This window comes from Scylla paramamosain, chromosome 6, assembly GCF_035594125.1.
Source record: "Scylla paramamosain isolate STU-SP2022 chromosome 6, ASM3559412v1, whole genome shotgun sequence".
Classification (NCBI taxonomy): Eukaryota; Metazoa; Arthropoda; class Malacostraca; order Decapoda; family Portunidae; genus Scylla; species Scylla paramamosain.
In genome coordinates this window covers 10434600-10450542 of record NC_087156.1, presented here as the reverse complement: position 1 = coordinate 10450542, position 15943 = coordinate 10434600, and the positions used below count along the sequence as shown (strand labels likewise).

Below are 15943 nucleotides of genomic sequence, written 5' to 3'. Positions count from 1 at the left end.
GTTTCTGTATTTTTTTCCTTGTAAATTATCACAGGATTTTTTTGTATACCATTTACAGAAATTACTCATCAAAAAAAGGGGAAAATGTATTTCTCAATTTTAGTCTTACTGGAACAGTACTGGCAAACAGTATTTGTAGTTTACATGAACTTGTGAACAACTTAGCAGTATCAAATTCTTAAGAAATTTCTAGTTAATATCCATAATGTATCAAATTCTTAAGAAATTTCTAGTTGATATCCATATTGTGTACACTTGATGATAGTAGTACAGCACATAGATCCTTCATTATATCAAACTAATCTGGAAAGTCTGGGTTGATAAAAAAAAAAAAATGATACATCTAATGACTTGTTGGCATATGACCCTTTTTTTTGTATATGCCAAATTTTCTCTGTACATCAGAAAAAAAGTTTGTATACTTGTGTATGTGTACTACTGTATATGCAGTTAAGACAATACAGTACATACATATCAAATTATGACTTTAGATACAAATGGTAGACATTGCAATGCTGCTGCTCTCACTACACATTACTGTTTACAGTTGCCAGCTGATCACACGCCTGAATGCCTGCTGGCCAACTGAACCATGCACCACATATTAATAAAGTGTATTCAGTATACACTGAGCAACAGTTCAAAAGGTCGACTGACTGGCAGCCAGGCAGGAGTATATTGTTTCCTCCAGATGGTCAGCATGTAAACAAAAGGCACACTGAGAGCAGTGGGCAAGTGGTATACATAAACTTTTTATGACAAACTGAAAAGTTCGCTGTATGCAGAAAAGAGCAGATATCAGAAGAAACCAGTGTTTGAAAGAGCAAATTTGATATATTGAGGTTATATCCTGAATCAACAGCAATGTTTTAATTACAGCAGTAAAATGCTGTAAACTTTCCAATATCCATCCTAGTTATTATCCAAAGGCCCATCCGGAGACTGCAACATCTGGATAGGGATGTAAATGACTGTAAAACATCCGGATAATGACTTACTGTCTGAATAGTGACCCTTACCCTCCAGATAGCAACTCTTACTGTCACGATAGCCAATCAGACACTTGTTTGGATAATGACGAGTCTGGATACCGACAGTCTGGATATTGGAGCGATGGAAATGCGACTATTCAGTACTCGTGACATTTTTTACATTTAATAACAATTTAAGTAAATAAATACTAAAATCATAATTGACTCAGTAGAACACATATTTACTAGGGCACTTCGAGGACTTTTTTTTATGAATATTAAATATTCTTTTCTATATGAACAGATCTTGAGTATATCACATATCTACCTGATTATGTACAAAAATATTTAATTACGTCGGTGGGAAATCACTTCACCTGAACCAAAGTCTATGAAAATAAGTTAACTGCTTCCAGTATCTGAAACATTCTTGGGAAAATAAGCAAGGTATTATTTAAACTGTATGTGTTTATGAGAGAAACACAGAAGGAATGCAAGGACTGATATGTGTAAGGAATCTGACAACCAAGCTGAAAAAAAAAAAAAAAAAATAATAATAATAAAAAAAAAAAAAAAAAAACATCCTTTTAGTTAAAGCACAGCATCAGTAATAATAAACATGGGAACTTGAATCCTGTCCTACCGCCCATGGAAAAATTATAAAGGTGAGACAATTCATAGGAGAAAGATTTTATTTAACACAATGTATCCAACAGCACATCGGGTTAGGGCATGGACAACCTACATTTTCCTCATATTCTCACGTAAAAGATGAACTAGATAAGAGGCTTCAAAATCAAAATGAGGTAAAAGGAGAAATTACCTGAGCACATTTTTAAAACTAAACATACATTAGACAAACTTGCAAAAAATATTTCCACAAAACTACACTATACAATTTAATCAATTACTTGACACTTCATCAAAGAGCATTCCTAAAAAATAATAAATAAATAAATAAAAATAACAGTGAATCTAAGCATTTCACTACATCACCAAGCATGGAGAGAACTTTACATAATCATCATCATTACACTTCATTAAAAGATAATTTAAGAAAAAAAAAATCATAATGAACCTAGGCATTTAACTATACATCAACCAGCATGGAGAGAACTTTACATCATCAGCATCATCATCACCATTATAATCATTACATACACAAATAAAAAAAAGCATTCCAGAAAAAATTTGAACCTAGGTATTTAATTTACATCACCAATCATGGAGAAAACTTGCATTATCATCATCATCACCACCATTATAATCATCATTATACTTGCATGGAGAAAACTTGACATCATCATCATCATCACCTTTATAATCATTACACCATTATTAAGAGCATTCCAGAAAAAAAAAAAAAAAAAAAAAAAAAATATATATATATATATATATATATATATATATATATATATATATATATATATATATATATATATATATATATATATATATATATAATGAACCTAGGCATTTAAGTACATCACCTTTACAGCATCACCATTATAATTGTCATTGACACATCATTAAAAAAAGAGCATTATTTAAGTACATCACCAAGACTGGAAGAGAAGTTTCATCCACTTGTGTATCACAATTCTAGTTTCCTCCCCTCTAGTGGCTGACAGCATCTGCAATAGTTAAGATAATGAAAACATGATACAAAAGTTGCATTGTTGTCTTCAGTCTTGAACGCACAATACAAGTACTTCATATAAACAGTAAGGTATATACTACAGGGCAAATTGTTTATTTCTACTGAAGTCAGTGGTAATAAATAAATTAAATAAATGATGGCCCACTAAGTTTCCAAATAGGGATGACCAGCCCCTTTTTTCCAGGCACAAGCACATTAAAGCAATCTAACCGTCATAACACACTCATAGCATCTCTAATAAAATTAGTAATCAAACAAATTAATTATTTGTGAGGTAAAATGAAATGGTAAATAAGACACTGTAATACATGTGACTTCCTGGAAGCTTATTTTTCACTTAACAAAAACCCAATATAAGTGTTCCAAGATTTCTTAAAAGAAAATAATGATGATTAATCTCCATAATGATAAAGCAATGTTTTCATAAGTAATAAACATTACCTGGTGGGATTTAGCTCCTCCAGTCTACATCAGCAATACCATTAATCAGGGACAGGACCTTCGGATGGACTTCAGAGTGCCTTTTGCAATGTTTTTTTTTACTTCTATCTTGCTCCCCCATTTGGGATTGATACCAGCAAAACATCTGTAGTGATAGAAGGTAATGTACTATGGAGGTACACTGGAGGTGTTCTGGACAGATTTATCTATATGTTTATATATATATATATATATATATATATATATATATATATATATATATATATATATATATATATATATATATATATATATATATATATATATATATATATATATATATGAATTACCTTTGAATGAACTCGAGTGTTGATGCAGAATCCATGGGGTACCTTATATTAAAGTTGTAATAGGAGGCCAACAGCATAGCTAGGCCAGTGGTAAATGTGGCAATATGCTCAGTGACAACAACACCATGAACTGACAGCATATATCTTGTTGTAGTAAACCTTGATTCTCCTGAAAGTATTGAAAATAAATAAATAAATAAAAATAACATAGCCACCTGGTCAGGATTTCATGACTTGTCTCTAGCATCTTCACCCCTTTCTCACCAATCAATGCTTGTGGCAGAACTGCAGTAGATATTTTACCTCCTCTTCCTAAAGCTTTTTCCACAAAAGACCAGGTAATAATAATGATAACATAATTTTTATGGACCACAAGATACTTCTCTCTCATAATTTTTATAACAAATACCCACACATCCCCTTCCTGTTTATTAAGCACAAAGGAACCAATTAATAACTTTATCAAAGGTAAAATGATAAGAAAATTACAATTATTTACACTGCTCCTGGTTGTAATATTACACCTCCTTTGGTTACATATGTATATAAATGATAAGCTAGTCCCTTCCAAGTCATAAATGTCATTTCTTGTTGTACTGGATACCTCCTAACTTGGTGACAAGTCATCACAGAGGTCTGAATTTGATGAGTAGACCATTTCAGATGGCAAGTCCTTAACTGTTTGATATGTGTGATGCCTACTTAAGTGTGATTTAAATGTGGTTGTCTTTGAGAACATTTTGGAGCACTGATTAAAGGGGCACTGAATCCTGGTGCCATCATCAATGTGCTGTCTCAAATGCTTTAATAAATCCTTCATTTTTATCATAAACTTGTTGGCACAAAAGAGTTTTACACTGTAATTTCAAATGGAGACTTAAGATCAACAATTTTTCTTCACTTTTTGACCTACGTTCTTGATGGTCTTGGTATATATGAGCCTTTAGCCCTGCATATGATGAAAGTGTCCATTTGGAATCCCTTAATGGGCATTTGATCACTCTTCTGTATTGATTTAAATGCAACAGGCAATAATTTACACAATTTTTCACTGACCTTGATACATGATTACAGAGAGGACATGAAGACTCTGAATCCATGACACAAAAGTAATTACTAAAAAATCATTAGTACTTAACTGTGCTTGCCCTTCAGGTATTCAGAGATTATTACAACACTTAAGAAACATACTTTTTTTCTAAAAGTGGTAGTGGACTCATGGAACAAACTCCACTACATTTTCACTCATTCATCAGTCTTCCACTCATCTGTGCCCACCAGCCGGATGTAACAGATTACCACTTAACCTAGGTAATCAACCTAACAAACTAATGAAACTAACCATCATAACCAAACCAAACCAAATTAGACTGACCTAACTAACCTAACCAAGCCAAACCAGCATAATTTAACATAGGTATATAATCAAACTAACCAAACTAAGAGTGCAGATGAGTTTAGTTAATTATTTAATTTACCAATGACTTCCTGCATAAACATAATTTATATTAGGTAGGTAAAAAAAATGTATACATCATGCACAAATAAACACACTTAATAATGACATGGCTTACAAGCTGAGATTAACCAACCATTGAATTGTCACTTACATGCGAGAGAGGAGACCAGGAATGTTGTTGGATGGAAGGCCTTTAGGCCTTAGGACCTTAGGAGGTAGGTAGGTAGAATACTGGCTAGCTGTGCCCTTGGTGATGTTTTTGTTGAGGCTGTATATTTCAGTCTTAACAACAGCGTCAACTTAGCCTCTAGTGTCCCAGAAGTGCAGTAAGCTGACAGTATCAAGCTTGATGAAAGTACAGGCCTGGGTCTCACTCAGTGCAGGATAAAAAAGGTGTAGCTACTGGTCTCGTACTGGCATTTGGCAGGCACCTCGTATTCATAAACAGAAAAATTGGTGGTTCAACAGTTGGAAATCTCGATGTGCATGTAACTACTCCTATGCTTTTATTATTTTTCTCATCATACTTCCTCAAAATTTCATACTACTAAATGTTTGAACTGAGATAACAAAATATATTTCTTACCTTGCATGTCTCCCCAGAGTAGAATATTCCATCTTCTGGTTACTGAAGTTACTAGGTCGAAGTAACCTTGCGTCACCGAAATATTATATAGAACGTTTGAGCTTTTCATTTCATTATGAATAATTTTCATCATCACCTTAAGTGAAAATATTTGTATACGATAAATGCACATCGACATACAAAGGCGCTACATGACAAGTTTTCAGTAACAGTGCCACGTGTCGCAATAAACAATGCACATGACAAATAATATAGAAAAAAAAAAAACATTTAAAGTATGTTTTTAAGGCTATTGGTATAACAGCAATGAATAAGTATTACATTCCAAGTATTTAATGAAGAATAATATTGAAGACAACCGCTTAGCAACGAAGAAAAAATGCAACATTTACAGACACCCTGTTGCTTCGATTTACAGTGTTTATCTGTATTTAATTCTATCTCGATAAAATATTATTTAGATAATATGGAGGCTTATGGTGTCTCGGCACACACTCAACATTGCCTGTTAAATGTTAACAAGGACTGAGCCAAGAAATTCAAGACATCACAACCAAATTGCATGTCACATACAACAGTCGGATTTGTAAACTTTGGTTACAGCTATTTCCTGTCAGTATTTATGGGAAAAATACTGTAAAAACAACAATTATTTTGTACAGTGTAGTAAGAAAGTTCCCTTAAAGACACCTAACGAGTAAGACTTTTGCACACACACACACACACACACACACACACACACACACACACACACACACACACACACTATGGCAGCAGCAGGAGCACAAGCAACAGCAGTCCGGACTTTGTTTCGTTATTGGTGAAGAAACACTATGTTTTTCTCTTTGTTTTTAGGTTTTAACACGGTCCTCTGATTTTGTGTTTGTGTTGTCGGATGCAGCAGCGACGGGACGTTTTTCTTTCCTCGCAGCCAGATGATGTAGACTGGCTTTTTCCTGCTCCTCCTGACACACTCACAATTTACCGGTGAGTGACGGGGACGGAGCAGTTTTTGTAGTGCAGTGTACGTCCTTCCATTTTTAGGTTTACATTTAAGTGAAGGCTGTCATGCTTGCCTATGTTATTCCATGTGCATGTAAGGTAAGGCTGCTTGACAAAGTGTCTGACTCACTGCAGACACTTGCTTTATGCTGTACTGTAATAAACAAGTAATTTCTCAATGTAAAGGAAACAGTGAGTCACAAAAGTGCCTCTCAATATGATTTGGTAATGAAAAGTAGAATACATGTATGAAGTATGTATGTATGAATGTATGAAGTAAATAGATAATAAATAAGTGAATAAATAAATAAATAAATAAATGGATGAATTAATGCATACCCTAGAGAACATTTCATACCTACTGAGCTTACCATAGCAAATACACTGATATGCTACAAAAAATGCACACAAGTATATGAAGATGGAAAAAAAAATGGGGGAAGTTTGTCTTGTGTTGTTATTTCTTTGGTTACTGCTCTTCTGAATTTGACATCAGCATGCGTCTCTCCTTCCCCACGCTGACGCTACGCAAGAATTTCACTTTTATTAGGTTCCCTTTCAGTAGTCCAGGAGTCAAGCATTTTCTTCATTCTTACATCCCCTTCATTAGTAAACTCTGGAATTCTCTGTCTATTTCTGTTTTTTTTTCCCCTTCCTGTGACTAGTTGTTTTAAGAGTATTGAGGCACTTCCAGAAACATATTTAGATTTTTTATTATTGATTTTCTTTTTATCTTTTCTCTTTTTTTGTCTGTGTGTATGGAAGTGACAACTGAAAAGATATTTTTTTGTTCCTCTGTTTGCCATTCGCCAAGAAGATATGAGAGTGTGAGTATAAGTAGTGGCTATATGCAAATGTTAGACTACCATTTTATACTGACTCTAAATTAAACATGCATTGCATTGTTTAATGCAGTGTTTCAAGTTGAGCCGTCCAATATCTTTTGCATCTAATTGATTTTTGTGTTCGGCTATTTGAATTTTTATTTCCAAATGCAGCTCCATGTTTTTAAGAAGCATAAAGGGTTGGAGAAAAATAAAAGCTTTCCTGAGATGTAATAGGTGTTAATGTTAATAACAGTAGTAGTAGTAGTAGTAGTAGCAGTAGTAGTAGTAGTAGTAGTAGTAGTAGTAGTAGTAGTAGTAGTAGTAGTAGTAGTAGTAGTACTAGTAGTAGTAGTAATAGTAGTAGTAGTAGTAGCAGTAGTAAAGAGCAGGATTATCAGCTGGAGTGACACCAATTCAGTTTTTCTATTAATTATGTTTTCTTACTATTATTCCACACCTTGTCAATCCACGCAAGGAAAAAAAAAGAAAAGACAAAAAGAAAACGTATTTTAAAAAAGTGAGAGGCAAGACCAGCAAGTGAAACACGCCCTGCCTTCTCCATAGACTTCACGTGTTTATTGCCCCGCTACAGTCTTACATCTTACTGATCTGATACAGTCTGATACATCTTACAGATGTAAGATACAGTCTTACGCTGGAGGCGCTTAATGTGGTGCATTTGTATGAAAGAATTTACTTTTTGCCATGAATATTTCTCTCTCTCTCTCTCTCTCTCTCTCTCTCTCTCTCTCTCTCTCTCTCTCTCTCTCTCTCTCTCTCTCTCTCTCTCTCTCTCTCTCTCTCTCTCTCTCTCTCAGTGACGTGCAGCAGTGTGGGTGTCGAGAGGAGAGCAAACGGCCAAATGTACGGCGACAGGCTAGTGTTTGCATGCGCCGCGTGGGGCGTGCAGTTTGTATGTAAAAGAGGTAGGCAAGTGGTCGGGCGGGGACAAGGAGGAGGAGGAGGAGGAGGAGCAGGAGGAGAGGGAGGAGGAGGAGGAGGCGTAGCGTAGCGTGGTCTGGATGGCGTGCAGGATTATGTGACGCTCAGAGGCAGCTTCCCTACACTGTAAGCTTCTATTAGAGTGAGCCACGTGACGGGGTGCGCTCTCAGGGTGATTGCTTGTATTCTATGTAGCCTGGCGGGGCTGTGGCACTCCCTGCAGGTTATTGGCTCAGGAGGGTGAGGTAATGTCGGATGTTAGTGTGGTACTCTGCTGTGGGTGATGAGTTGTGTTTGTAATGATACAGCGCCTAAAGTTTGTTAAAGTGATGCAGCTTGTAGAGCATAAATACAGTGACATCATCACCACTATAGTCTCTCCCTTTACGCTGTGACGGAATGATGTAGTTGTGGTGATGTAGTCTGGGATAATGATGTACACTAGAAAAAATAAATAAAAATCCCAGTAATATCAACAGTTCCATTCTCGTGAAAGGTTCAGTGTTCCTCCATTACTTTGTTTATCTTCAGCATTTCCATTTTATGTTCACTTAACTGACAAGTGTGTTCCACGAAAAAAAAAAAAAAAAAAAAAAAAAAAAAAAAAAAAATATATATATATATATATATATATATATATATATATATATATATATATATATATATATTTTTTTTTTACAATAAATAGAGGTAAACTCCATCTCCTTTTAATTTGTCTGTAGAAGGGGAAAAATCTAAGTTTTTTTTCGATATTTTCATTCATATAGACTTTTTTTTTTTGCCTTTGATAATGCATAGGATTAAAACATAGCCTCACTTCCTCTATCTCCTTTTTGCCGTGATATTTTTTGACCCTACTTGCTGGTATGCTCCGCCTGCCCCTCTTGCCCGCCCCCTTCCCCCTGACAGACCCGCGTGTGGCCGTGGAGTGTGGCTCCCCTAATGGTCATCCAATATTGCTCTTAAAAATGATCGCGTGATGCGTCTACAGAATGGTTGCTTAAAGAGTTTTGCTGCCGTAGGGGGGTGGGGGGAAGGGGACTGATGTGGCTCTCTGACCTAGAACGCTTTCTCTCTCTCTCTCTCTCTCTCTCTCTCTCTCTCTCTCTCTCTCTCTCTCTCTCTCTCTCTCTCTCTCTCTCTCTCTCTCTCTCTCTCTCTCTCTCTCTCTCCAGAGGAATACAAAGGAATGCAACGGAAGACCAAACCTTGAGGTATTGACGAGGCTGTTTGGATAATTATTCTACATTAACTATTATTGGGAGATACAGGATAGTACAGAAGGTTCCTCCCCACCAATCCCTCCAGCAGAAGCTGACAAGATACAGGAATTGATACCACGTGGTATAGAAAAACCACATAGAACTTGAGAGAATAGTGAGGGAAAGAGTTGTGGTCTGTCTACTTTTGTTTGTGAGGGAGAGTGTAAATGCATGATAGTTGTGTGATGTGGTGTGTGCGTAGCGCAGGTGAAGGCACAGTTTGGTTGTTGAGGGGTGGTGCAGCATCCTTGCGTTGCGCTTTCCAGGGAGGCGGCAGTCAATCAGGCCACAGCTTCGGTCACTGGGTCTGTGTACCTTCCCTTTAGAGGCTCCATACACAGGTTATCCCCTGCAACTTTGACCTCTAGTACTTAAAATCACAAAGTTGATCAATAACAGGAGAATGCGGACGAAGAAAATGAGGATTACATGTGATTACAATGGATAACCAAAACAGAAACACTCCCACAGGTCTTTACATATCGCTTTGGAATAAATTTAGATTAACTACCATTTAGTAAAGTAAGCTAGATCAGTGTATAACTTCTGCCAAACTGACACGTCCTTGTGCTTGTGCTGGCGTGGGAAAACCATCGTGCAGTGTGGGGAAAACTGACTGCATTTTGATTGGAAAGAATGAAGTGAGATTTTATCATTATTCCTAAGGAAAATAAAAAAAAAGGAGTAACAGGAGGAGGAGGATGTGGTGGTGGTGGTGGTGGTAGAGTTCGTAATTTCTCTGTTCCTCCTCCTTAGGGTGAATTGTAGATTTTTTCACTCTTCTCAAAATTGCACAAGTTTTCCTTTCTTATTGCACAAAATAAAAAAAAAAAAATCAATATTTCCGAAAAGACGGTATTCAAACTTAAGAGAAAAAAAGCTTTTTCACTTGTCTTATTCATCGTGACGTAACATTCTGAGGTAATTTGTGCGCCCACAGGCAGAGACAAAATTGTTTTAATACAACTAATGAACACTGCAGTTCGGTGGCCAGTGGCCACAGGCACGGTGGTCCACAGCACTTGACGACTCGTTTAGCCGCGTGGAAGCTGACAGAAATGAACAGGATGGCTCGTCACCTTGACGCGTATAGTACGAGTATGTTCTCAGGCCCTAGTCCCGGATGGCGGCGTGAATCTTGAACATTCGTTGTAGATTAAACTTAGAAGTGACTCGAAGTATTAGCTAACAGCTACAACTTAGACTGTCAATGGTTCTCTTAAATAGAAATGTAATAATAGTAGTTATATATTTTGATCAAAATTGTTCATCCTAAATTTTCCATTTAATTTTTATCAGCAAATACAGTAGGCATCCTGTGGACCACCCTAAAGAGTCACTGTGGACCACCAGTTGAGAACCATTTCTCCAGTGTGATTGTTTCATGTGGAAGAGTCAAATAATTTAAAAGGGCTCTTGAGAACTCTTCGGGACTGAATGTAATGCAGGTCTTGCGAGTGATGCTCGTCAGAGAGAAGCATGTGTTCTTTAAAATTTCTGTACTTTTTTTCTTTTTCTGTGCGTTGAGTTAGGTATTCATTTACTTTTATGATCAAGTGTCATCTGACTACCAATTAATTCTTCCTTGAACTGCCTTACTACGGTTCTTTTCATGGAAAAAATTCCAAATAACGTGTTACATTTCATTGGTGGCATGATTTCCCTTTAAAATGAATGCAAAGCAATCAATGTGGCACGTTCCATATCCATTATTGTGTCACTTTATTACGCATACAAACACTCCTATTAACGTATCACATCCCGCCCCTGGTGTGATTCCCCTCACCATGAATACAAAGCAATCCAAACGCTACAGTTCAGCCCTGCTCATGAAACACACGCTCTGATACAACTAGGCTTTTCACTTACTTTCAGCCCTTGTTTTCTCTTTAATAGTGCGAGAGTTGACTGGCCTCTTCACTCTTTGATCCCTTTCCCAGTTAAACTCCGTAATTCTCCCTGATTTTTATCTAACTTCCCAAACTTGTTATGACTTGAACTGATCATATATGTTTACTCACCTCCGATTGACTTGAGTTGCTATAAGAGACGAGTATCAAGACACCTTCCTAACTAAATGAACCAACCTGATTTAACTCTCTTTTCCATCCACTCTTTACCATGCGGAAATTAAGTGGTATTGTAAACTGTAACCAAATTGTTACCCTTATGATCTATTCTAGACTCTAATAAGTGATCTGGAGACTATGATAATAACACGCTCCCTCCACTGCACACCAGCTGTCCGTAATGTATCATGTCCAGTGGCTGTTAATATAAACTGACGCTCTATTAACCTGTCATCACTAATCAGTAATCATTCACGCACAAGCTCATCCTCGTCACCACAACATCACCATCACCGTCACCATCACCACAGCTTACACTCCACTCCACCACGATTCTGTCCCATACATCACCCCCGCCACCACTAATTATTCCTAATTAATCTCCCGTCCCTCACCACCACCACCACCACCACCACCACCACCACCACACCTCACTCAACTTCTCCCATTTTCACGAGCTCCTTTCTTCTCTTCCCTCGCTCCACCATCCTTCATCCTCTCTCACTTACGTTCCATCCTTCCTTTTGCCGACATAATGCTTGCAACAGACGCCCCTCCTCTCCCTCCCCCTCCTCCTCCAGTCCCGTAGTATTAGCAGGGCCTGGTCTCCCCTTATAAGCAGGGAGCTGTGGGAGGGACTGGAGGGATGCTTAGTGGAACATGTCGAAATAGCGTTGCCTAGCCGCCGCCGAGTATAGGAGTGTATTGAGGGTGCATTATCTCGGTACAGTGGCGGTGAACGGGGAGATGGATCGGTGAGTATGTTCAGGCGCAGATAGAGAAATGTGTTGTTGGTCTGACGAATTGATTAATGAATAGGTATCTGGTTGAACAGGTAGAGTTATAGATAGATGGCTGGATGGGTAAATGGTTAAATAGATCGACTGGCTGATAAATAGATATATAGATGGACAGATGGATGGATAGATAGATTGATAGATAGATGAATAAATGAATAAGTATTTAATTAGATATAAATATAAATAGATGGGTAGATAAACAGTTCAGTAAGTAGAAAATAGATTAGGAAAATAGACAGACAGACAGAGAGACAGACAGACAGACAGACAGACATACTGAATTAACGTGTCGTGTTCTGAGATATTGCAAGGAATTGGTTTATAAATGGTACAGTAAAACTCACAAACATTTTCATATTTTAATTAATAACTACTAATTATTTACATTTCTTACAACTCAAAATTTCTCACTCGCATTCATCTTTAAATCATTCAAAGTTATTAGATGTTACCTTATATCTCTTCAACATATTCACTGATCAACGCAATCATCGTGCAAAACACAGACAATATCACATGCACAAACAAAACAAATATTCAGACGGCGCCATTAATGTTCAGTGAGAAAAACACACATGATATCAGCAACACATCAATCACTATAAACATTCCATTTCTACTTTCTTGTGACTTATTTTATCTTCACTTCTTTCTTTTCCTTATTTTGTTTTCTTTCGTCCTTTTTTTTTTTTTTTTTTGACAGTACAATATATATTGTGGTATAGGGGTCACCACAAACGATAATTCTTCAAATTAGATTGATATAAGTAGTGGCGTTCCTCAGTGTTCAATCTTAGGACCGATCCTCTTCATAATATATATCAGTGACATAGACGAAGGAATCAGAAGTAAACTGTCAAAATTGACAGATACTAAAATTGCTAACAAGACTGACACCAAACCAACGTCAAATTTTGCAAAATGATGTATACACTCTAATTGAATGGTGTGAAACGTGGCTTATAACTTTGATTTTGATAAATGCCACGTATTGAATATAGGAAATAGCAATCTGCTGGAAAATTATTAAAAGTAATCCCCCCATCAATAGTTTCGATCCTGAGAAAGATCTGGGAGTTTTAGTGACAGCAGATCTTGAACCAAGCAAACACTGTACCGAAGTCATTGAAATTGCTAATAAATTAATAGTTTTCATTAAGAAGATCTTTCACCTTCAAATCTGAAAAAAAAATAAATAAAAAAATCTGGCTTTGTACAACTCACTTGTACGCATTCATCTTGAATACAATGTACAGTTTTTGTCATCGTACTACAGAAGGAATATTGAGAAATCAGAAAAAAAGACAATACGAAGTAGAGTAACGAAAATTACTTGAAAGCTTCGCAATTAACCCTACAAGGAACGTCTTAAAGAACGAGATCTATTCTCCCTATCCAAACGCAGGCTAAGAGGGGATCTGATATTGCTTTACTAAACTTTTAAGGGTTTCACAAATATGAGACCCGAATTCTTCCTAAGACTCAACATGTCTAATGTTACAAGAAACAATAGCAAATTATAGGTAAGCGATTTCAAACAAATGAAGCCAAACATTTTACTTCAATCGTGTCATAAATATGTGGAATTGTGTTCCATCAAGCGTCGTTAACTCAGGTACTGTACACTCATTGAAAACCTGTCTTGACAAGTATGTAGACACTAATTCCCGGTTGTCATTGTTCATGTCTGAATAACGAACACGTTCACTCCGTACTGTCCGTGCTGGCATGTAGATTGTATGTGGTAAAAGTAGTCCTCCTCTCTTTCTTAGTTTCCTCTCACATTCCATGTTGTTTTTTATTTCTATACAACATGGTACCATTTCCTTTCTCAGGTGAGCCTTGCCTGGAGGGATAGGGGGTGGGAGATGGAAGGACCCTTCTTCTGTGCTATCCTTTCTCTACCACTAATAGAGTAGAATAGTTACCCAAACAAACTTATAAGAACCCCTTGGTCTGTTACTGTTTGGACATTTTTTTTCTGCAAAACAAATAGATTCAGTACATAAGTAACAAAAAAAAAAAAAAAAACAGTAGAAAATATAGATGTAAATGCCAATGACACCGTGCAGTGCATAAAGAATAAAAAAACAAGGTCTCCATTGTTACAAATAATGAACTATCAAAACTTGAAACTTACAAGATACGACACGGAAATAAAAGGACACAAACCCGCTACACTATAATGATGGTGCTGGTGACGGTGATGACGGTAATAATAATTATAATGGTACTAATAATAGTAATAATGATTATAATAATAAATAATGTATCATAATAATAATAATAATAATAATAATAATAATAATAATAATAATAATAACAACAACAACAACAGTACCAATTCACTACGTATCGCCTCACGCGGGGAGCAGGGGTGGGAGGGACACAGGTCTTTCTTCTTTTTCATGCAGTATTCTTTTTTTTTATACCTATGAAGCATAAACACACTTGCAGCCTCCGCTGGTCCCCCTACCCTCTCTCCCTTAATCCCTCCCGACGCCGCCCTTCCTCCCAGTCGGAAGCTTTCATCCTGCTGATAGGTAGTAAAGCCTGTGTGAAGAAGTGAGTGCTTCACCAGCTTTTTCAATGACATAATTTGATTGATGTCTATGTTGAGAGTGGACGTGAATTACGAATAAAGCAATCCGTGGTTCTCTGGGCTGAGTCATTCTCGTGCTGCAGGATGGACAGGTGTAATGTTGTGTTGTTGTTATTGTTGTTGGTGATGGTGGTGCTGGTGCAGCACAGGGGAGGGTTCCAGGAGGCGACTCCAGACACAAGGAATGCCCGCCTCTGTAAAGTTCTCTGATCTCACCTACTGCTATTTGCACTCCACGACATGCTCCCACAAGTCAACAATTATCTAATTATCACTGTGGGAATGAACGCTCACTTTAGAATCAGCAGCAGTTTTTCTTATTGAACCTTTGGTGCTGCATGAACACTGGAGGGGAAATCATGTGTTCAAATATATCTTGTTTACCGTTGGGGTTTCATGGCGTAGTGACAGTCTTGGGAACCCAGTGTGTGTGGGATGCCAGCGGTCATATTCCATAGAAAATACAATAAATAAATAACGTAATGAAATTAATTCACATCATAATTTTTTAATACATACTGGCGTGAACATTAGATGGGGAAATAGACCAACTTTACAAAAAAGATGGGGAAGATGGGGAAATAGACCAACTATAAAAAAAAGAAAAAGGGCCCTCGTGGCCCAGTGGGTAGAGTGATGCACTTGGAGTTTGGCGTGAGGGAAGTGAGGGGCGCGTAGGTTCGAACCCCCCTCTCGGAACTCACAAAAACCTTCAAAGAGCATCCCTCCATCACCATGTGTGCCTCAAACACACAGGTACGGTGATGGAGCTGCCCACGGGGAGGAGGGGAGGTGAGTGCGCAGCACCTCCCTACCCCTCCCCAGGGGAGGAAGGCACCGCCTTACCGCCCCCGGGAGAGCAAGGGAGGTGAGTGCACAGCGCTTCCCTTCTCTCCCCTACCTAACCCTGGCAAGTCTACGGACTACCAGGCAAACAATAATAAAAACAAAAAAAATAAAAAAAAATAAATAAATAAAAAAAAAAGATAAGTG

At 37.3% G+C, this 15943-nt stretch overlaps 1 protein-coding gene and 1 long non-coding RNA gene across 24 annotated transcripts in view; one reads left to right on the top strand and one right to left on the bottom strand.

The window, feature by feature from the left end:
* The window catches only part of LOC135101299 (circumsporozoite protein-like), a 166140-nt gene that overhangs the window by 54625 nt on the left and 95572 nt on the right, over positions 1 to 15943 (top strand). The gene's annotated exons all lie outside the window — the stretch shown is intronic.
* LOC135101098 (uncharacterized) lies at positions 2446 to 4438 on the bottom strand. The gene is made up of 3 exons (XR_010269020.1): positions 3402 to 4438; positions 3073 to 3217; positions 2446 to 2605 (listed from the first exon to the last, which is right to left on the bottom strand). It is a non-coding gene; the product is annotated as an uncharacterized LOC135101098 (long non-coding RNA).